This window comes from Vespula vulgaris, chromosome 7, assembly GCF_905475345.1.
Source record: "Vespula vulgaris chromosome 7, iyVesVulg1.1, whole genome shotgun sequence".
Lineage (NCBI taxonomy): Eukaryota > Metazoa > Arthropoda > Insecta > Hymenoptera > Vespidae > Vespula > Vespula vulgaris.
This window is the reverse complement of record NC_066592.1, coordinates 734171-754114: the sequence shown is the minus strand read 5'-3', so window position 1 is coordinate 754114 and position 19944 is coordinate 734171. Positions and strand designations below refer to the sequence as shown.

The window sequence follows — 19944 nt, the reverse complement described above, 5'->3', positions numbered from 1 at the left end:
TTGAAAAAATAGAAATGCGAGTTTCGAAACTTAAGTCTCACGGGACTTGACTCTTACTCTTTTTGCTTCTCTCTCTCTCTCTCTCTCTCTTTCTCATTAGAATCAATTTCAAACTTTACGAACGTAATAAAATTTGATTACGTTAACAATTCCCATGGTAGAAAGCAAGTTCGAGAAAACGAAGAACAACCATGTGAACGACGATCGCAAGCAAGAATCTCATTATCGGTCGATATAAGTGCCGTCGCGATTAGAAAGCGTAGTAAAAGTTGCATCGAGATCATAATTGATCGAACAAACTCGGGATATATCGATAACACGACCTATCGTTCTCGTAGTCGACGTTTCGGCATCGACGGGACGATTTTCCCACGAGTTTCACGTATTTGCCGGGACGATCCATTCGATAATTGTACTAATTCCGGTTGTTTGCTTAGTTCTTTCTTCAAAAGGATTTTAGGTTGTCGGCTTCGAGGAATAGTTTCCAAGAGGGAGAAATTCTTTTTTTTTCTCGGGTGTAGACCGGTCGATATGTTTGGACCGTAAAGAGATAAGGGTTGAGCGTCAAGACGGTCTCTTAATTAATTTCTTTAGATTAGACGGTGAGAAAGATCGAAGGGAAACGTAGAAAATGAAAATGGAAATTTCACGTTCGTGGGGTCGAACGTTTTCGTGCGGTAAAGAACGTTTTGTCGAATCTTTTTTCTTTTTTTTTTTTGTTTTTTTTTCTTTCTTTTTCTTTTTTTCTCTCCTTCGAAAATAAAAGAAAACGACATTTTCGTTCGTCGAAACGATTGGTCCGGCACGAAGAGAAGTGGCTCGTGGTAGTCTGTTAAGTCTCTCGTTAAATTTATTCAGAGCTCCGTAGACGTCGATGTGAATCACGCGTCGCTAATAAATCGGCACCGATCTACGAGAGTTTCCATTGTGTGAGAAAGATCGGGCCGGTTGCATCTATATTTACGATTTATGTATACGATTATGTACCTGCTCCTATAAGCTCGTCTCGTAGATTTTACTGCAGCGTATATCACGGCTGATAGAAGAAGGGCAAGAAATAAATTCGTAATGAACCGCGCGTCGAGTTATGGTATCTTGGTAATAATTAAAAGCTGTCATTCGTTAACGTCATTAGCCCATTTAAATCGTTCGTAATCCTCGACAGGACTATTAATACGAATTTATCATATCGACTATATTCGTCGAACGGCATAAATTTCTTTTTTCCTATTTCAACGTACAATGTAATACAATCTCATAATTTTCTTTATGTAAGTTCGAACGTACAATCGAACGAACGTTTTCCAGAAAATCTAGCGTCGGCTTGCCTGATGTATTGCATATCCTAACATTTCCTTCGATCTTGCCGATAATTTATGGATGACGATTCTCTACGCCTACCATCTCCTTAAGATGATTCGCGATCGAAAAAGAGAAATAAACCTGACTATTCGCGGACGTTAGACGGAAGGATGATACAAGTAAATTAACTTCGACCCAGCCGGCCGTTTGGATATCGCATGCCAAGAGAAACCTGCTTGGTGAATAAATGACGATTATTCTGTCGGTATATAGCCTGAAATTCTGAATCAATATTAAAACGCGACGTAAAATAAGCTGCCTTTGCCCGATGATACGGTCTTCGATATATTGCTCGACGTTAATATCGTATTTCTTAACTGTTCATATTTCTATCTTTGTTATTATTTGTATTCCTTTCTTTTTCTTTTTTTGTTCTCAACAGCCACATAAACTCGTTATCATCGAGCAAAGTGGGTCAATAGGGTAATTAAATATTTCATTCGATATTACGTAAATACTTAATAAGATTTCCTTGAAAAATTTCGATGGGCAATTAATAATCTTATATTTTCGACGTTAACGAATACAAACATGAGAATTTGACGTAGGCGTGAAAATCTATTCGAAAACCTTGCGGAACTCTAATCGTAATCCGCGCGAGCATGCATTATCGAAACGGATACGCATTATCGGCCGAAGAATTGAAAGGAACGTACAAGTCGATAGTTAGAAATATGTCCCGGGTCTTATCTAATGAAAGTTCATAAATCAAGGCGTTAGATCGTTAAAACATGTCCGAAGCTTTTCTACTGGACGGAGGATCGATGAGTCGATAGCGAGGGAAACAATCGATTCGTTTAATTAGTAATCTGTTAATAGTCGTTGATGATAATTTAAACGTGGGAACTTTTTCGAAAAGGCCGACTGGCTCGTTTAAATATTTAATAGAAAAAAAGAGAAGCAAAGAAACATAATTACTAGATCGCGTATAAAATTTCAATTCGAGAGATAACGATAGTTTGTAATTAATTAAGAATGAATAAGTTATGAATGACTTGCGCGAATTATGCTTACGATAGATAATTACGTTAGATAAATGACATAAATAGTTAATTAACGCGTTCTAAAGTAAGAGAAAGGGAAAAAAGGGTCGTGACTTTTTCGTCGTACGATGAAAAACGTAGTCGAACGAAAGGACAGAGTTCTCACGTACTCGGTAACCCGATAAACGTACGAAGGCATAAATATTGATGTGTGTTCATTTGGGGCCGCACTTGTGAGCGAACTCGGTGAGAGAGTAGAAGTCGTACTCTTATATACTCGCGTGTATAAACGTATTGGTAGTGTATATCGGCGAATTCGATACTCGAACAAACAGGCTACGTTCACGTAGGCATGCGGCTTCGGAGAAGAAAATCATTTTGAAAACGAATGCCACCCCTATTCGATAACGTCATCGAATGTTGTTTCAGGTGTTGGCCTTTTGTATCACGCTGGATAATTTAAATTCGAGAATAGAGAGTACCTATATAGATATTGGAAAATAGTGTGAAGGAAGGAATTCGACGATTCATTGATACTAAAAGTATCGGAGAAAAAGAAGGTGAGCTACGTCACAAGTTGAGTCACAAGCGTAACGTCACACATCGCCGTCATACTACGTGTTTATTATATACCTTAGTATATTCTCGTATGTGTATACCTAGATTTAATTCTAGTCGCGATAGACTTACGAAAAAGATATATATATATATATATATGCATGATGTATGTGTGTGTGTTGTGCGCGCGCGTATGTGTATCGCGTATTTTCCCCGAATAGTCTAGGAATTTCCAAGAAGAAGAGACGGAGGCTGGGAAGGCTAATTTCGTGCCGGCAGCACGTGTGAAAGTAATTTTATGAGGGTCTGCCTTTCAAAAGGAGCCACCAACGTAGACTCCAACATCTAAAAGGTTCGCGAAATACCTGGAAGGGTCAAACTTTCTCGGCCCTACCATTCGAGTAATTTGAAATAGTGTGAAGAAAAGAGAAGGGTCTCGTAATTCTAAACCTTGACAACGTTCGTTCAAGTATTTACGTATGGTATATACATACGTTTCTTTTTCGTTGAAAATGTTTTTCCTGGATTTATGGTTTTATTCGTTAAAGATGGTTCATCATAATATTTAATTGTTAATATATTACGATCTACAAATTAATTTGATCTTGAATATCTTTTCGTAGTACTTTTATTTGATACATATTTTTCTTTCTCCCTCTCTCTGTCAACCTATCCTAATATTTTTCTCTCAAAAAATACAAAAAACCGGAAAACGATTGTCAATGAACGATCAAAAGGTATCCCCCATAGAGCATATTCCCCTCTTTGATCAATTTAAAGCGGGTTTAGGACAAGGACTGTCATGTAAATTGGGCAGGTGCTCGGTCCCATGAAATCGAAACGATCGATGCGATGTTGTACGATGCTTCGGTGTGGTTTAGATCCTCCTGCCTCGGGTGAAAGTCTGCGGATTCTGCCATTATTCTTTCGCGAGAACCAAAATTACCGGGACAGTGTGAATCAAACGAGCCGATAATACGAGAACGTACATAGCTTCGAGCTACGGCAGCTTCAGCTTGACTTATTGCCCGATGTTAATCGTTGCTTTGCTGTGTAGGTGGTCTTCCGTTCCTTCGTTTGAAAACAACTTCAGAATTCCTTTACTTATTTCATCTTGCGCATATCGCAAAAACACCAGCAGCTTTTATCTACTAATAACGTAACTTTGATATCATAATCGAATCAAGTTTATATATATATATATAAACTGAACCTTTCTCACGCATTTACTAATCTATCCATCTCACGAAATTCAGTAGGTATATAAATCATGGATCAAGGTAGCTTGCGATATCCCTCGTGTAATGCAAATATCTCGAATCGATTAAAGTGCATTTCAATTTATCATTGCGCGATGCGCTCGTCCGATTGTAACCAAATGAATCGTTTTGGCAGACCATCTGACAAGGACTCGACTGTATATAAATTGAATAGTCCGTGCTCGGTTGTTCGAACTTATTCCAGATGATGTGTGAATATATAAACGCGTTACACATCGTCCATTACTTTCGTTTTATTTTCACGGTGTTCGTTTCTCTACCATTTGTGAGATAATCCATTGAAATGTTCCACAGGTGAAGTTTATTAAACGTTCTATCTTAAGACCAGTTACTAATTATTATAATGGTCCTATAGCGATTTAGACATAATTACATATAATAATAATAATAATAGGAATAATAATAAAATTCAAACCTCTAAATGATTTAGTTAAGAAACTGTAACATTTTTATCAATTTTCAACGATTATTACGATCTTAAATGACGCGATTAATATCGCAAGGATCCTAAATCGGATGATTCATTGTAGAGGAAAGATCGACGGTAGAGAAAAAACTTGTAATTACTAGGAAGTAAATCTAAGAGAGCTCGTGCTCGTCCTATCTTTGTTAATCGTTCCTTCGAAGTACCGTTCTTAGAGGAGACCACTGAGGAATATTAGAATCGCGATTATCCGTGCTACGGAATCGCACGATAAGGTTCTGAACGGTCACGCGAACATTTTCTCTCTCTCTCTCTCTCTCTCTCTCTCTCTCTCTCTCTCTCTCTCTCTCTCTCTCTTTCTGTCTCTCTTTTTCCTCGAGAGAGATCGAGATCTCATGGAGTGACTGAGGGTTCATTAGCTGAGAAGAGAGCTTATGACTGATTTTTTTCATCGATGGAATTCTTTATTTCCGTGTCCGCTTCTTCAGCACGAGAGAGCTACATCAATTAAACGTACGGAGAGGCTGCTTGATAGACGCGCAATTAGCAGTGATCGTCTCGACTCTTAACTAATCTCCATTTCGTTGAGTTTAACGTTAAATTATGTGAGTTTACGAGGAGTTTAAATAAGTAACAGAGAGAGAGAGAGAGAGAGAGAGAGAGAGAGAGAGAGAGAGAGAGAGAGAAAATAAATTTGCGAAGGGAAGATCGTGCATTGAACTCTCCAGCATCCGCCAAAGCAAAACTTCTTAGGTTTAATCGAAATATAGCTGATAGATATTCTTGACAAGTTACAAGGAGTATGATAAATAACATCTAAATAGGATATCGTTTGCTTACGCATCTTATTCCTCTTTTACATCTTATTCATCTTCGTCTGTAGCCACAACAAATGGCTATCGTGTCTGATGATGGTTGTACGATCTTTCTCCCGTATAAGATGAAAGAAAAAGATAAGTACGAGTAGGATCTTCGTAACGTGTCTGTGTACCTACGTATATACATGAATACACGGACACATATCTGCAGTTTCATTTCTCGCGCGTCTCTTTTGTAAAGGCTTGGCATTACGTTCGCGAATATACAAAGTACCCCCTCGTCGTTAACTCGCTACAACCAGGACGATGTTCAACGAACGTAACAAGTATATACTATACATACATACATATATATATATATATATATATATATATATCTTGCTACGTGGTAATAGCCAGGCTCCTTCTAAGGAGTCGAAACTCGTAAACTTACCGCGAACGTCTTTATAATAATCACTTTAGCAGTTTTACAAGAGCGAGAAAAAGAGAAAATATCGGTACGAAACGAATCGCGGTTTTCTCCCTTCTAAACGCCATTTAATTTACACCTTTTACCGTCCCTAATAATCCGGAATTCTCTTTCAACCACCGAAAGATCCATACCGCAGATATTTTGTCGAGTTTAAGAAAGCCGATCGTAAAGACGAGAAGCTTTTCTACTTTTCTTCCAGAGATCCGTACTTTCAAGATACGAGCTCTTAAAGAGACTCCACTCTTACTAGCGGTTTTTGCGGTTTTTGCTCCTAGTAAACTTTCCTAATCTCTTAGTCCCCCGACTGGCTGGATAATGGAAATTCAAATTTTCTTATTTTTTACGACTTTTTTAATAGGAAATAAAATTTTCCAAAAAGTACGAACTCATGTACATACGTAATCGAGGATGATAATAAATCACCGATCGGATATTTTTTTCTATTTTCCATTCGTTAAGAGACGATGCCTGCGTTTGGATTCTATTAGGTACGCTTATTATGTCGTTATGATAACAGATGTATCTTAAAAGGGCCGTGAAATTTCTCTTCTAAGTCGTAACGCCTACGCGTTGCCTTCGAAATCTTTGACGATTTATCGACCCTTTTCTTTTCTACCCCACCATTCCACCCCAACTTGACGAATAAACAACGGATACTAATGACCATTAGAAACGTTCGAAAGTTACTCGATCGTCGTCGAAATATTGTATTTCGCAAGTACGAGAGCGAACGGATGATTATAAGTTTATCTATCGGGAGTATTAAAATCATGACATCAACAAGGTTGAACTTCTTTGCAATCTCTAAAGAGACATTACTCCCTTTGAATTCCCGAGTGACATTCGTAAAGAACGAAGAACGTGCGGCATGTATCGTGAAGAGAAAGTGTCTACAAACGAAATTATAATATCTACAACTGTGCGTGTCACTCGTGCCTTCGCATCAAGTACTCGGATACTTAAATTTGAATATTGTGGCATGTCATCGAGTGCTTCAGAGCGCGTCGTTGCTTCTTGAAACGTGAGTTTCTTTTTATTTCTTTTACCTCTTTTCTCTCTCTTTCTCTCTCTCTCTCTATTCCGTGTTTACCTCATATTTCGTTCATCTTTCACATTTTGGCCATATCAAGCACGTTTCGTAAAAAAGAAAGGAAAACTACACGTGTCTCGTCTTCTTTTTTATTAATATCGAGGCCAATGAACGAAGAATTACTCATCGTCAGGTGCGATCCATCGAACGGAATATTTATAAGTGTACGATGAGGAAGACTCGTGAAAAAATATCAACTCGATTCTAAAGAAATAGACATCGAATAAGTTCCTTGCATTCGTTTTAATCTCGTTTTGCTCGAGTGAATTCAAATCGTACCGATCAAATCGGATTACATCAGACACGATGTTGATACGTATCATATTATGTATTATCATCGATATCAAAGCATTCCTCTCGAATGGAGCACCTACGTTTCATCGTGACTTTCCTTTTCTCCTGTGAACAGAGACGGGAGTGTTTTATATCTTCGAGTTCCCAAAGGAGAGCTACCACGACGACGACGACGACGACCACATTCTCCTTCGAGAGAAAGAGAAAGAGGGGAACGACACTCGCCAGACCATTTCCAATTAACTCACCCGAAATCTGTCTCTCGCCTAATTGCCATCTCAAATTGATCGTCCTCCAAGCGCAAAAATATCGCTAAACAAATATTTATTCTCGAGAAGGAGACGAACGTTAAGCTCGTTGATTTCTCTTTCCCGACGATGCACGATTTTCGGTCGAAAGTTTTACGCCGTAAATAAATTTTCTATCCGAAGAAATAACCTTGAAGATTTTACGAAAATAAAAGGAAGAAATATTTTACAACGTCGAAACTCACGCACGGGGGGGACTATCGATAATCTCTACCGATTTCTCGTTTCTCTTTTTTCCTCGTACAAGCCGAGATACGGAATAAAAAAATAAGCAAAGGACGCGGACGATAATAAAATGAGCGAAAAGGAGAATAGGGGAAAAAAAATGTTTTTAGATCAGATGCATGACTAATTCTTCGACGGCAGACGCGAAGTCGTTTCGTTCCGATTACCGGACTCTTCGATCGACTTATCGAAGTTTGCAATTATCGTTCTCGTCCTCGTTGTCGTTGTCGTCGTCGTAAGGCGATTATCGTGGCTCGAATCGACTCGGAAAAGCTCGTAGAACGATCTCTCCTTGAAAGAAGAAGAGAGAAAGAGAGAGCCGGTCGATCCACCTCGCGGGCAAATTTATCTCGTTAACCGCATCGATAGCGACCAATCATGGGATAGTTCGAGTAAGAACGTTCACCGCGATTGGTCCACCGTCTTACGCTTAACGGTAGACCTATTGGTACCGTAAGAACGATATCACGATCTTTGAAAAACTTTCCTTCCAATGGTGGACATCGACCATCGCTTTTCCCTCTTTCTATCTTCTCCTTCGATTCGTTCGTTAAAACTTGGCTAATGAAAAAGGAAAAACGAATTTGCGAGATCTCATTAGCGTTATCTCCATCTCGAGTGTTCTAATCTGTCTTACAAGATAGATAAGCTAGTATTTATTGTTGCAAAGAATAAAAGGAAGAATTCCGTTAACAATAAGGCTACTGTTTCAGATATCGAACGATCCATCGAACGAGTCGATAATGATAGCAAGTGCAAACGATTTTACGCGAGATTTCTTCTTTCTCTTGTTTTTTCATTTTTAACACTTTTATCGTTCGTCCTCTCGTGCTTCACGTTTATCATCGCATCGGTCTTTCGTACGATGTTCGTATTATTTTTTACGGAAATACGTAAAGTTTTAATGAGAAGCTTTAATGAATGAGAAACGACGATGGCCCATAAGAATTTAACGATCGCTGTCGTAGGTCGATTCGCAAAAGATAAAAGAAAACAAATGCAAATAGTTGGCATATCTCGTCACTATCAATAGGGCTAGGTCTCGTGCTTTCTTCGATAAGCTCTCGAGTAGTCGCTTAAGCATTCTCACGCACTTTACGTCACGTAACTTAGAAGCCAATTTCCCTCGAAGATGCTCGGCGTCTCTCTCTCTCTCTCTCTCTTTTTTGCTTTTTTTCTTTTCTCTTTTTTTTTGCCGCAGGCGAAACAGAAAAATACCAGGAAACGTTTATCGGCCAGAAAATTCTTTATCGAACGTTCCTTAAGATAAGGATAATAACGTTTCTTCTTCTTCTTCTTCTTCGTCTTCTTTCTAGTTACTGTCGCCTAGGCGTCTAGGAACTTTTTAACTAAAATAATGACATCTGCTTTTCTTCGAGATATCGAACGGAGAAAAAAGGTGGGTATATGCATTAGCATCGACTATCTTTGGAATGTTTCGAAGACAAATTGCAGTCGAGATCGTTTTAGATATATATATATATATATATATATATATATATATATATATATATGTCTGTGTGTATGTGCGTGTGTACGTGTATATACCTATATATATACATTTTTTTTCTTTTTTCATTTTATCCACTTCGTTTTTTTTTAATCGAACTTATCATTTTTCTTTTTTCACAATCGATCGTCTTCTTTTTGCCGTTCGACTTACGTCGTCTTGTTTGCCGCTTAGAAGCTTTGAAGTGCCGAGATAATTCCCGAGAAAATAAACGTTCGCGAAGGGTGAAGGGAGAAGGGTAAGAAGGCGCTTAGTCGATGCACTTTGAAGACGCCTTTCTCTATACTTGGTTATCTCACGGAGTGTCACGAGAAACTCGAGAGGAAGAACGTTGAAAGGGGATTTACGTAAACACGCACTAAATTAAAGTGCACCTTCGCGAAAGACACAAGAAGTACGCTTCTTTCTCTCTCTCTCTCTTTTTCTCTTTAGCCTGCTCTTGTAAGAAAGAGGGAATGCTTGAAATTTAATCGTCAAGAAAGAGTGTCTCGTACAGACTCGACGATACAAAATACAACGTTTCACTTTATTTATAAGAAATTTTTCCAAGAAATGCACGAATATGCACTTTAATTACGCGCGAACTTAAGAAAAAAATTGCATGATTTAAAATTAAACGAAACCTCTCTCTCTCTTTCTCCTCCACGAGCGTGTTAAACTGTATACTCAAAAATCCTAGTCAAAGTATAGCTTTTTTTCCACGTATAAAGTCATTAGAACGCCATAAAATGGCAAGGAAAATCTCAAGTGTCTGGAAATAGTTGTTACCGCCTATCTGGCGACGACAGCCAGTGGGCAGGCAGAGGGCAAGCTTTTCGTTGTTAGTCTTTTTCGTTTTCCTCGACTCGACTTCCTTCCTCCTCTTCTTTCCGGCTTCCGGTCTGAGATCGGAGGAGAGATATTAACTTAGCGTAGATCTGCTACGTTTCAAATGCCGCGGGATCTTCAAGCGCATTCGCGTATAAACACGGAACGGAAATATACTCGAAGCGTGGCTTCTTCGGGAACGAGGAGAAGGGGACACCTCCATTGAGAGGAGAGAGAGTGCGTGGTTAGCTTCATTCACAGCTACCCCCACCTCTTCGTCTCGTCTCTTTCTCTCTTTCTCTCTCTCTCTCTCTCTCTCTATCTCTCTATCTATCCATCTCTCTCTCTCTCTCTCTCTCTCTTACTCACTCACGCCCCCGTTCAGACACACTCGCTCGATCGCGAACTCGAATACAAGTCCGATATATCTTTTCAGCCACGCAAACGTGACTAAACAAGCTCCCCGCCACGCTTTTCAGACCGTAGTCGAAATTAGATGGACAGCTTTTACGAGATCTTCCCGTTGCGTGTCCTCCACCCTCGCGAGAATCTCCCATCTCAAAGTTTCCATAGGAACGTACTTCCATAGGATGATTTTCATAATCAAAGACGCTATATCGAAATGGTTTGACAAATAATTTCGACGTCCGTCAGTCTCTTTCGCAAATAAAGAGCGCCGTGCGTCTTGCATAATGAATTTTTTTCTTTTATTCCTTTTCCTTTTTATATTCTACATATAACTGGTACGCGTCTATACGGGAAGAAACAATGAAACGAGCCAACATAATTTCTGTTTACAAAAGGAGAATATTTAATGCAATGTAAACGAGTAAATTCGACGATAAACGTTTCATTAATTGTGAATATGAATTATGTATAATAATTCTATCCTGTGGTTCGTTCGTTATGCGTTTTTATTTTCTTTTTTTTTTTATATATCCGAGACTATCTAAAGTCGTTTTACGTAAGAAGTTAAAATAAATTTAAGTTACGGGAGAGAGAGAGAGAGAGAGAGAGAGAAAGAGGCGATCCTCTCACAAATATACTTCCGCTCGAAGCTTATCAAAGTTTAATGATCTAATCATACACGGAGAGAAAGAAAGAAAGAAAGAGAGAGAGAGAAAGAGAAAGGAAAAAATGGTAAATTCGTGGAAAGATGGACGTATTTCTGGTAAAAAACATTTCAAGTTCCGGAACGAAAAGAAGACTGATTTCTTTTTTGGAGTTCGTTGATAAGGATCTGCTGTTTATTTAACAGTTATTTCGTGTTTCTCGAAGAACATCAAAGAGAGACAAACCGATTCGAAACATAGTTACGTAATATACCAGATAATATTATGTATACCTTATAGTTATCGTTGGAGTGCACCGGAAACCTCTGAGATGTATCTAAATACATTTAATTAATTACAACGATCGGATCGCTCTTATAGACGTAGGATAAAAAGAAAAGAAATCTCTTGCCGGTTGGCTAATGGATATACCCCGCAAATGAAGCGTGGAACGTGGAGGCACGCTCGCGAGCAAAGAAACAAATCCGTCATCGCGATTCTACGCTTCGGCACTGCGCGAGACGGAGCTCGAGAAACGTCCGGACACGTGCATGTCGGATGTGCACTTCATTGAACCGCGGTACATATTCGTTTGTCTAGCTGAAAGATCAGCGATCCTCTCTCCGTCTCTCTCTCTCTCTCTCTCTCTCTCTCTCTCTCTCTCTCTCTCTCTCTCTCTCCGTGTTGCTCTACGAGCACGACGAAATAATGAAAGAACGAGTAAAATCATCGATTGGCGCCGAACAAACGCCGTAAGTAAAATCAGCAATTAGAAATTAATTGGTACAATAAACTTGCCGTCGAAATTATCGTGTCTTTACGATCTCCCCAACGCGCTCGAACTCTATCCACTTATTTAAAGAGATCAAACACGGTGTTGATGGAGTACGAGCAGAGTGTAGAAAGATAGAAAGAGAGAAAAAGAGATACCACATCCTAATAAATCCAACGAAAAGATCGCCACCTAAAGGATTACTACTCCAAACATACTCTCAAGTATCACAACAAGCTTACCGATCGTTTTCGACGATGAAAAATAAGAAGTGGACCGTTTAAAGATGCAGTTCATTATCCCTTCGGCTCGTTCTATCGAACGTCGTTGATCAAGAAAGTCGAGAGAGGGTTACTCCTCGCCTATTTAAGGTTGTGGATGCTGTGAAGTTAAGGAGGAGGAGGAGGAGGAGGAAGAAGAAGAAGGAGAAGTAGGGGTGCCAGTTTTCTCTCTCTCTCTCTGACCCTCTCTTTCTCTTTCTTTCTCTGTCTCTCTTTCTCTCTCTTCGTTCGTTCGTAATAAATCGCAGTCGCGCGAGAGGACCACGCCATGCAATCAGGATGCGACGCCTCTGCAATCTGGACCTCGGCACGTACGCTTCGATTCGTGCGCGCGTCAGCGCATAACGCTCACACGCTTACAACCCTCGGTCTTTCGTTTAAGATCCTTGGCTCCCGAGACCTACCAAAATTACAGCCATTATCGCGATAAAGGTGAGAACCAGTCGCTGTTTGCTTAACCTCGATCGAAATCAAGTCGAGAGGTCGAGCACGATCGGCTCGTAGGGTGAATCCAAAGGGAGAAAAAAGAGAGTGTCTGATCTTCCCTTCGAAGTACGCCCGTTTAATTTGTCTTCCTTTTTTTCTTTATATATGTATGCGCGTGTGCGTTTACATATATACATGTGTATGTATATATGTATATATTTATGTGTATACGTACATGCATATATATGTCCCATATGTTTTTATACGGATTGTTGCAATTTTGTCAAGCATCGGGTATAAAAATAAGCAGTCTTGCGGCAACTATATTCGATTTCGTAAGAAATGCGATCGGCTTTCGAGCATACTCACCTATATATACATGTAACATTAAATAGCGAACGTTCGATTTGTCTCGAAGAAAAATTCCCTTCGTAGTTCGGCTATACTACGCTATGTACAGAGTAACGACCGAGGAGAGCAGGACGACGAAAATGAAAAAAGCCGACCTTATCTTACGGAATGATCAACGATCGATTTTAAACGGTGGCATGATTTCACAAGAGACTTACGCTTAATGTTCCGACGCACTTTTGCCAATGGTATAAAATAAATAATATAATGCCTACGCTTAATCAAGCTGAGTCGGATACTTGATCGGAACGTGCTACTATTCCGCGCATTTAACCGGAAACTGGAATGGTGGTTACAATTCCGAGCCACGAATAGAGCCATTAGTGGTAATGTATTCTAACGTATTCCAAGTGATTGCGAGAAAACAAAAAGAAAAAAGGAAAGAAGAAAGAAAGAAGGGGAACAAAAAAAAGAGAAAAAGATAGGTTAGATTATCGCGACTAATTGGTACTCGCTTTTGCCAATAAAGTAATCAATTATTCTTAATGAAGTTAAGAACGAAAATATCTCTTGCCGCGTTACTGCTTCTTGCGATTTTATCTATTACTCATTTCGACGGATCGCATAAGCCATTGATTTATTTTTAATATTCCACGATCTTCCAATAGCGAAGCCAATAACTTTGAATCCGTTGGATATATCTCGAAACAAAAAATAAAACAACGAGGAGAACGGTAGACTCGTGGTTTCCTCCTTTTAAAGGATCGATTCAAGAATTTCATTCTCGAGTCAAGAGACAAGCGGTTTATCCGTTCTCTTTTTCTCTTCGTCCTTTTAGGCCAACGGTGATACGCAATTAGCCGTGAGAAGGAGCCGGGCTACGAGTCGACTCGCGAGGTAAATTTGCAAATTAAACGCGAAACCGCGTAAGAGGACTTACCAAGGTGGGCGAACGAAGAAATTCCGTGGCGTGAGTCGCAGGTGCACCCCAGCCCTTCGAGAATATATTCCAAAAGGATTCTTCCTTTTCTCGTCCTCCTCTGGTCACTTACGGTTCGTCCGATGTTCTCTTTCTATTAATACGTTTCTCGCGAGGTAATAACGTCGAACACTTTTATGAAAATTCAGCCTTGGTATATAGTTCACACTGTCGACTTGCGACTTGACTTTGGAGGAAGACACCACAATCACAATTAAATTTATTCGACTCGATTGTTTCGTAACGAACTATATTCTTCATCGAAGAGCCTAGACGAAGTGACCAAGGAGTATCCGTGGCCGTCGATGGTATATCTTCGCGGAGGAACTTGAATGCGTCATAGGAACTCGGCGCGGAGGCGTCTTGGGGTTGAAGGTGGAATTTCGCGAATAAACGGCGCTCGAAGCGACGTCTTGCTCGATTGGACGGACGGCCGAGGGAAAGAAGAAAGGAAGGAGAAGAAGAGAAAGAAACGAAGAGAACAGAAGGGAAGAGAAGAGGAGAGAAGAGAGGAGAAGAGAGGAGAAGAGAAGAGGAAGAGAAGAAAAGAGAAGAGAAGAGAGGAGGTTCTTAATGATCGAGCGAGAGCGAAAGTCTGCTGCTGCAACCAAAAAGATGGAGGATAAAGCTAAAGGACGAAGAATAATAAGAAGATCTTGAAAAGCAGCGTGAGGATAAAAAGAGAAAGGAAAATAAGAGGGAGAGGAAAAGGAAGATGCAGAGGAAGAAGAGAAAGAGAGAGAGAGAGAGAGAGAGAAAGAACCAATGGATTATCCGTAAGTGTAAACGCGTAACTCCGTGCTTCTTCTCAGTGGCCGTCGCTCGACGGAGCCGCAAGACGCATAATTTGTGCGCATTACTGCCAAGATATACGACGTTTCCTTCCGATCAATGGCTTCCAGACTTCCCTTCGAAACCCTTTCTCCTCGAGATTCTCTCTTAGTCTCGGTCAATTTTCTTTGATACTACTTCTCGCCTAAAGAGAATAGATCTTTTCTCGACATCGAGGTAGAATCGAGCCAATCGATAGATCGATCGATCGATAAATCGATCGTAATCTCGATCTCTCCTGTGTTTACTTCGATTCGCCAACACTCGCGAGGTTATCGCTCTTGACTCTGAGCCGAGGCTGAAACACCTGATAATAGCGATTGTCTCGTATACGTATCTATTGACGACGTTGACGAGCAACGAACGACGACGATTTTCCGCCTCGCGTTCGATCGTACTCGATACCGATTTCTCGTCTTCTCATCGCGAGCTAGAATTTTCTAGCACGTTTGATCCTATGAAACTCGTTTCTTTTTCTTTCTTTCTTTTTTTTTTTTTTATTTCTTTTCAACGAACGTCAAACACTTTCGTAAATCTCTTACGAAAGTATTTTGGACGCGCTCCCACGAGAGTAGATCTTTTTTTCGTTTTTGGCCAATTCGCTTTTCGGTAATCTTCTTTCTCCTCTTTCACGAGAAATCACCTTTCGGCTTGGCGCCCGTTTACGTAACCATCCCAAAGACAGTCCTTGTGTCGTCTCAAAACGACGAGGAGACCGCGCGAGGCGTTAACTCGTAGTGTACACAATTCGACGGAGTCCCGTCAAGGATCGAGGCATTTTTTATCTTTATTTTTTTATTTTAATTTTCTCCTCTCAATCTACTTGTCTACCTCTCTTTAACCTCACTCGCGAATAAGCTAACGAAAATCCTTTCGCTTTTATTAATAATCGACGATGGACGTTAGCATCGCGATCACTGGCCCCTTCGTGATCACTAACAATTAACACGATGATCCTACCACCCACGCGTCTCTTCGCCGAGAATCGATCGAGAGGAGCTTCCAGCGTCCACCCACGATCTTTCTATAGATCTAAATTCTCTGACAGCACAGGCGCTTCTCTCTCTCTCTCTCTCTCTCTCTCTCTCTCTCTCTCACAATCTCTCTTTCTCTCTCTTTCTCTCTCCGCGTGAAAAGGATCACTGAACCGTTTTCTTTAGCCTTATCAATCGATTCAGAGCTAGCTATCCTTTGTAATCTTATCAAGATCAATAGATTTTCCCTACAACCTGAATCACCTGATCCTTTTTAGGTCCATTCATATCACGATTCGACGTACGAAAAAATTGCTGTTCTCGATAATCCTTTTCTTTTTTTTTTCTTTTTTTGTTTCGTTCTGTTGTTTTTTTTTTGTTTATTTGTTGCTTGTTTTGGTATTCTTTCCTATTTTCGTACTTATATATTTGGATCGAAATTTTCTTTCTCCTTTTTGATCGCGTGTCTCTCGTTGAAGGAAGAGACCGGCCGAGAAGACACGCCACCGTCTCGACGTACGCGAGGCCGGCGCTCGCACGGAAATCACGAGTCGCACTGACTCGACGACGCTCGTCGGCCAAAGCCTGGCATAGACAGCAGCAGCGGTAGTGGTGGTGGTGGCGGTGGTGTTGGCGGTGGTGGTGGCGACGACGACGACGATGACGACGACGACGACGACGACGACGACGACGACGACGACGACGACGACGACGAGGATGACGACGACCACGACGATATTGGTGGTGGTGTCGACTCATTACACTTATCAACCAATCGTATCTCTCATTGGGGTTGCAAAAAAACTTACGTTTTAAGAATTATATCGATGGCACACGGAGAAAAGAATTTCTCGAAAAAAAGAAGAGAAAAGAAAAGAAAGAAGAAAAACAATTGCGATCGAAATATCTCTTGTTAGTCGTCAGGATCTTGAAGAATAAAGTCCCACACGGTGAAATTCCAGTCTCGACGTGATCACGATACGATACTTACCGTGTAAAGAGAGATAAATTGTAGGAAGAAAAATATGAAATCAAAATTTATAGTCTAGCAGATCGGACGATACACCTTCGCGACGTTGAACATATCCAAGACACTTGGAGTTGAACGTGTCACGGTTGCCTCCTGTCGCAACATCGGAGATCGCCTTCCTCTAATCCACGCATTTCCTATCTAATCTCAATCCAATCGGAATATTTCTTAGCTTTATCGCGTTCGTGTCGCCGCTATCCTTCGTATTCGCAGCGTGTTCCCTCGTAGAAAGATGGGAGAACGAAGGTGGAAGAACGTAGGAGAGTTATAAAAGAGGGTGAGCTTTCCCGGTCTGTCTTATACTTGGTACTTATCCATCCGCCGTAAATAAGTATCAACGAGATCTCGGTATAACGTGCTCCTTATTTAAAACGTTCGGTTCTAATCTCCGAAGGAAGGACCCGTTCCGTTTCACTCGCCGAGATTTCAGAGGATTTGACGGTAACGTTCGCCTTTCTATCCTTCCTAGCAACACCGTTTTATCACGTCTCCTCTTTGAGCCATCTCGTGCTCCCGTAAACTCTACCAACGAACTCTCTCTCTCTTCTCGCGCGGAAGCTGATATCGAGGAGAAAGAAAGAGAGAGAGAGAGAGAGAACAGACCACAGAAGTGGTTCACGATGCACCTGGCACGACGCATAATACACTGGTCCGCGCATAAAATATCCTCACGGTCGCAGCATCTTCCTTGGCGAAGACAACGTCTCTTTCTTTCTTTTTCTTTCTGTTATTCTATCTTTCTCTTTCTCTCTCTCTCTCTCTCTCTCTCTCTCTTTCTCCCCCCTCTTTCTCTTTTCAGCACTCATGCGAACCGTCTTAAACTACTTATTTCTTCTTCGGCGCAAGCCGCTTATCTCAATCTTGGAACAACCGATCGTTCGAGTTCGATGCACCGCCGTTCCAAAGACACGCGCCCTGCTCTCTTTCTCGTTTTCTAAAAATAACTAAAAGCGAAAAAATGTCTACGCGAGTCTTCCAGAACAAATTATGTTTCGATCTTGTGCCTTAATTACGAGCGCCCGTCGAATTTCGGTCGTCGGTTCGTGACCAAATTTTTGTTCCCGCTACCGTCACTTATGGGTATTTTCGTTCGGATGTTTTCTTCTTTCTTTTCTTTTTTCGAATCCAATTTCCTCATTCGGATCTTTGAACGCAGCGAACGCAACGTGGCGCATCAGTGAGAGAAGTATAGAAATTATTTCGATAAAAAATTAGTGTACATCTATGATCTTTAAAGAAAATTTGTTAATAACTCGTGTTATATCTTTGTTAATAACTCGTGTCCAGCATAAAAGAATGGAGAGAGAGAAAAGATAAAGAGGAAGTCAACAAAATGAGCCTTAAAATATGAGGATGCTGGAAGAAGTCGCTCTATATGCACAGCGCAATCGATCTCGACGAATATTACGGCCCTCTTATCTCATCTTTGGAACCCGTTTAAGACTCGTTTCGGCACCTCAGCTCTCGCGATTGCGTCGGCTTCAATTATCCATGCTCTCCTTCCGAGAATGGACACATCTACCCTCAAATTTACGGCTCCTTAGGATTTCTTGCCATTTCGTGTCCATTCTCTAAAAGTATTCTTCGTGGTCGTTGAAATATGAAAAAGGAAAAGCAAAACAAAAAAGAGAAAAAAAGAGGAAGAAAAAACAAAGCAGATGATTCCACTAATCTCTGCACGGTTTTGTTCGAATCGAAGAAAACGAAAGTCGAATCTTTTCATGGAACAAATTATTCTTTTTCGTCGTAGACGTTAACCGTTCGATCCATCGATCCGACCAATTAGTCGATCGAATTTTCGATAAATAACTTTAAAGCCAATTATTTTTAATGCGAACGGACGAGTCGACGATTACCTACGATGCTTATTACCAAAGTTAGCAATCTCAAGATCGTGAGTGATCCAAGAAAAGATCCGTGATTTTAGCGCGTTCATTTGGAACGAATTGCACGTCTAACTCGTACCTAGACGAGTAGATAAGCCGTGTACTTAGCACCTGCCGAGTTCACCGAGGTTTTCGATATAAGTATACGCTTATATCCCGTGTGGAATTCGTGTTGAGCTACTGACTAAGATGTCGACGAGAAAGAGAGAGAGAGAGAGAGAGAGAGAGAGAGAGAGAGAGAGAGACAGCAGACAGAGAGATGAATAACGTATTTTCAAAGAGGGATGCTTTAGGTTCACGAGGCACGTTAAACCACCGGATGTATTCCGAAGCATCGATACTCGTAGCTAACTCGATACGTCGAAGCTTACTCGACTACTCGCGTTCAGACATTAACGCGTACGTGTCCGCCATTAAAGGTTACGCGAGTCGAATAACATTCTTCGACTTTTGTCCCGACAGCTTGTCTCCTCTTTTCAACTTTTCAACACTTTTCTCCTTCTCTTTTCCACTTGTGCCGTACATAAATCGATGATTTTTATCGACGTAAACGCACGCTCGTTGCATCGACGTAACTAAGCTCGTGAAACTGTCATCGTGTATACCATTTCTCCCCTTGCTATTGTTCCTTTCGTCTTTTTCCTTTTTTCCTTTTCCTTTCTCTCTTTCTTTCTTTCTTTCTTTTTCTTTCCTTCTCTTTTTTCTTTTCGTTTTTCATTTTTCCTTCTCTCGTATATAATAAATTTTCTCTTTTCCCTCCCTTTATCCCTTCTCTCTCTTTGGCGGAGCCATTAAAATGCAGGATACATTTCTACCGATCTTCCCGAGCGCGCGGTCAGCACGAAAATATTTGGACACGCGTTGAAATTTTAATTCTCCCTAGTAGCCGACCGTTACGTACTGTACAAAGTGTCGCGTTATGAATATTCACTAAGTAAGTATTGCTGTTGTTTTAGATGGTGGTGATGGCGGTGATGTCGGTGGTGGTAACGATGGCGGTAAGCTGGAAACAACATGGAAGCGTGTTTACATTGTTCTACCCGTTCGTTTCTTTACGATAATTACGGACAATGTCCGCGAGTTAGCTCTCGAGACGATGAGAATGCAAAATGATTCGACTAACGTCGAACGAACGTTTTGTATCTTCTATCGTATCATCCTATTATGAAAGACCACCACCTCGTGTACGTACGTATGTATATGCACGCGAATAGATCGATATATCGATAAC

General features: G+C 40.7%; 1 protein-coding gene across 1 annotated transcript in view; it reads right to left on the bottom strand.

Annotated features, from left to right (window-relative positions):
- Window positions 1-16413, bottom strand: part of LOC127065063 (uncharacterized) — a 62095-nt gene extending 45682 nt beyond the window's left edge. Inside the window, exon 1 of the mRNA XM_050996922.1 lies at window positions 13954-16413. The gene's annotated coding sequence lies outside the window, so the exon portion shown is untranslated. The remainder of the gene's footprint in view (window positions 1-13953) is intronic.
- Between the last annotated feature and the right edge of the window lie 3531 nt (window positions 16414-19944).